Consider the following 5,000-nt stretch of genomic DNA (forward strand, 5'->3'; position numbering starts at 1 on the left):
CGGCCGGTTACTCGAGATTCCCGATTATTCCATTTCCTGATGTTAGCAATGTATAGCGGCCAAATAGGATCATTTTCTTCTCGAGACCTTTTACTCTTTTTCATCATGTGGGAGTTAGAATTAATTCCCGTTTATCTACTTCTATCCGTGTGGGGGGGAAAGAAACGTTTGTATTCAGCCACAAAGTTTATTTTGTACACTGCGGGAAGTTCCGTTTTTTTCTTAATGGGAGTTCTGGGTATCGGTTTATATGGTTCCAATGAACCAACATTAAATTTTGAAACATCAGCGAATCAATCTTATCCAGTAGCACTGGAAATAATATTCTATATTGGATTTCTTATTGCTTTTGCTGTCAAATCACCAATTATACCTTTACATACATGGTTACCAGACACCCATGGAGAGGCACATTACAGTACTTGTATGCTTCTAGCCGGAATTTTATTAAAAATGGGAGCGTATGGATTGGTTCGGATTAATATGGAATTATTGCCCCGCGCTCATTCTCTATTTGCTCCCTGGTTGATTATAGTAGGCACAATTCAAATAATCTATGCAGCTTCAGCATCTCCCGGTCAACGTAATTTAAAAAAAAGAATAGCCTATTCCTCCATATCTCATATGGGTTTCATAATTATAGGAATTGGCTCTATAAGTGATATGGGCCTCAATGGAGCCATTTTACAAATAATCTCTCATGGCTTTATTGGCGCTGCACTTTTTTTCTTGGCGGGAACGAGTTTTGATAGAATACGTCTTGTTTATCTCGACGAAATGGGCGGAATGGCGATCCCGGTTCCGAAAATATTCACGACTTTCAGTATCTTATCGATGGCTTCCCTTGCATTACCGGGGATGAGTGGTTTTGTTGCAGAATTAATAGTATTTTTGGGACTAATTACCAGCCAAAAATTTTTTTTAATAACAAAAATACTAATTACATTTGTAATGGCAATTGGAATGATATTAACTCCTATTTATTCATTATCTATGTTACGCCAAATGTTCTATGGATACAAGTTTTTTAATGCTCCAAACTCTTATTTTTTTGATTCTGGACCGCGAGAGTTATTTGTTTCGATCTCTATCCTTTTACCAGTAATAGGTATTGGTATTTATCCGGATTTCGTTTTCTCACTATCAGTTGACAAGGTCGAAGATATTATATCTATCTATTTTTATAGATAATTTTCATGAATAAAATAAAAAATCAAACAGCAATCCTATACTAATGCTATACTATAATAATAAATAAGAAATAATATTAGGATGTTTTAAAAAATTCGTTGTACAATTAAAAAAAAACAATAAAATAATAAGTATTTTTTCTTCTCTTAAGTTTAAGTTAAACTTAAGTTAAAAATAAAAAAATGAATTAGACTTTTAACCAGATTTGTTTGGCCTTTGTAAGAACCTTTTGAATCACTACTTTGATTCAAAAGGTTCTCGAAGGCTTACACAATGTTTTCTTATATATATATGCTGTCCCATGTTTGCTTGTGTTCGTTAGGTCCTTTCTTCAGTTAGACGTTAGTGTAAATGAACCATAACTATGTAGCCCTATTCCTAATAGATTGACCCCAAAATAGCATATCCAAATTATAAGAAATCCCATCGAGGCTACAATTGCGGAATTTACACCTTCAAAATTCTTATTTGTTCGAATATGTAAATAAATCGCGAATATGGTCCAAGTAATAAATGCCCAAGTTTCCTTCGGATCCCAATTCCAATATGAGCCCCATGCCTCATTTGCCCATACTGCTCCCGAAAGAATACCTATGGTTAAAAAGAGAAACCCTATACCAATAATACGATAACTCCAATGATCCAATTGTTGAATCAATTGAGATCTATAATAATTCCTAGAAGAGATCAAAGAAATGTTCCATAAAACGTTGTTTCTTTCATTCATGTATTGGATCTCATCAAATGAAAATGAATCATTATTCTTTTTCTCAAAAGCCCTTATGACTTTTCGAAATGTAATGACTATAAGAGCTACTGATAATAATGATCCACATAAAAGAGCTGCATAACCCAATACCATCATACTTACGTGCATCATTAACCAATGAGATTGTAGAGCGGGTACTAATATTACGGATTGATGCGTTTCAGTTAAAAAACCAGAAGTAGCAAAGCCTTGGGTAAAAATAACACTTGGCGCGGTTATTGCGCTTAAATGGTTTATATTTTTTTTTAAATACGGAACCATACAAATAATGGACAAACTCCACGAAAGAAAAATGAATGATTCGTATAAATCACTTAAGGGTAAATGTCTCGAATAAATCCAACGAGTAACTAATAATCCTGTTATACAGACAAAAGTAGTTTTTATGCCCTTTTCTGATGAATCATATAGTCCTGCGCTTTCATTAATTAATAAGATTATCAAACGAATTGAAATTACAATTGAAACAACCGAAAAGGATATATGAGTTAATATATGCTCTAAACTTGAAAATATCATAAAAAAATTATAAAATAAATAAAAAAAGGGGGGGGGGGGATTCTCAAAATTATAGGAATGGAAATCGGGAATTGAATTTATTATAGGACTTACTCTTTTATAAGATGCCATGCCGCCACTCGGACTCGAACCGAGATGCTCTAGCACTGCTTCCTAAGAGCAGCGTGTCTACCGATTTCACCATAGCGGCTTGTTCGAAATCATAATAACCTATTCTTATTTAATCGTCTAGGTTAAAGTACTCAATCATTCAATATTTTTTAGTTTTATAGGAAACATTTCAATTTATGAATAAAGAAATTGATGAATAAAAACTCGTTTAAAAAATAGTGATTTAAAACGTATTTCCAATAATAATCCTTATTTTTTATTATTTGTTTGATTTAATTAAATTGGGATTGGGTTGGGTATTGAGCGTATCATATAAAAAAAGAGTTTCGATTTCTATCGTAATTGGACCCTACTTCAAATTAGAATAACCCGTTAAAAATGAATACTTAATACATATATTGATCTATCTTCCCCAGCCCAAGCAACTATAGGATCCATTTTTTTTTTTTTTTATTTTTGATGACCAAAATTGATACATTTCTCGTATAAAATATCCATTGATAAAAGCTTCTTGTCCCATTTAGGTGGATATTTTATACGAGGTATATAAGGTATATATAAGGATAAGGAGTATATATATATTGATAATTATTGTTTAAAATGATTGTTCAGAAAATTACAAAACAAGTTTGAAACTAAAAAAATGAGTTTCAACAACTCATTAATTTGAATTTGGATTAAAGATCTTATATTTGTTGTTCTATAAAAAATAGTATATATATATTATATAAATATAATAAATAAATATAAAAAAGACAAAACTTTACTAAAAAGACAGTTGAAACTTTATATCTTGTATTTATTCTTTTTTTTGTCAAACAAAAAAGAATATCATTTTACAAAATTAAGTATTAAGTATACAAAATAATAATTATTTTACATAACATAATGGCAAAACGAATTCAATTTAATATTTATCCATTCAAAACATTAAGGAATGGGAATCATTACTTTTTTTTTTTTTATAGTTTTTAAGTATAATTATTATATATAAATTAAAAAATTAGAAACGAAATTCAAAATGAAACTAGACTTTTTTTAGAGTCAGAGATAGATTCAGATTATTCCAGTAATTAGTTATTTATTTCTTATTGTACAAAAAACTTTTTGAATTCCCTGTAGAAAGAGATTTCGCTAACGAAAAAGCTTTCAATGCTACCCAATACCCCTCCATTTTCCAAATATTTTTACGAATTCGTTTTTTTGATATAGAAGTGCGTTTTTTTGGAACTGCCATTAAAAAATTATGATAGAGTATTCATTTCTCTAGTTGGATGTGAAAGACATCTATTGTTCAAAACCAATTGTTCTTTACTTACTATCTAATTATCTATTTATAGTCTAAATTAGACTCTCGTCATAAAAAAAGAAAAATATAAACCAAAGTGGTTGTTCCTTTATATTGTTTATTGTTTATTTTCATCGTGCTATATTTATACATGTAATAAAATACATCAAAAAGTTTAAGAAACCAACCCTTAATTCCCTTAATTTTTTTTTTAATTGCTTAATTAGTCAAACTCGAAAAAGAGTGCACCTAATTAAAATTTTCAAATTCAAATGAGACTCGCAGTTAATGTGTTAAAGTATACATCATTTTTTTCTAAAGAAAAGTCATTTTATTTTAGTAATTCCTTCAATCAATTCAAAACTGCATTGGTTAATGATTCTGAATAAACGAACTAAAAAAAATAGCTCTTATTTCCTTGAGTTAAGTTATGTATGGACTGTGTCTGTCTTTTATGAATCATATCAAAATAAAATACTCTTTTTGGTGTAATTATTTGTCCTTACCCTCTCCCGAGATTAAAATATTGTTAAAATATTGTATTATGTAAATTGTAATAATAATTGAAATCTTTATTTTTTGTAGCTTCATAAAATCTTACTTAAAAAAAGAGTAAGTATTTATTTTTCAATAGTAGCTTGGTCATCTCATTTGACCAATTCAAACTTCTTGATTTGAAATATCTTGTTTTGTTTGAAGTATTTGGAAAAAATTTATAATAATTAAGAATATCAAATTTTATTTTAGTTTTATATATTTTAATTTTTTTATTAACTGATTCCTTTCAAAAAAAAAATAAGAGCTGGTGAATCAGAAACAGTTAATTAAAAATAAAAGATTTTTATTTATTTATTTTTATGGAATATACATATCAATATTCATGGATCATACCTTTCATTCCAGTTATAATTCCTATGTTAATAGGAGTGGGACTTCTCCTTTTCCCGAAGGCAACAAAAAATCTTCGCCGCATGTGGGCTTTTCCTAGTGTTTTATTGTTAAGTATAGTTATGATTTTTTCAGCCAATCCGCCTATTCAGCAAATAAATAACAGTTATATCTATCAATATGTATGGTCTTGGACCATCAATAATGACTTTTCTTTAGAGTTCACCTACTTGA

This window comes from Corylus avellana, unplaced genomic scaffold (assembly GCF_965113065.1).
Source record: "Corylus avellana unplaced genomic scaffold, dhCorAvel1.hap1.2 HAP1_SCAFFOLD_283, whole genome shotgun sequence".
Taxonomy (NCBI): Eukaryota; Viridiplantae; Streptophyta; class Magnoliopsida; order Fagales; family Betulaceae; genus Corylus; species Corylus avellana.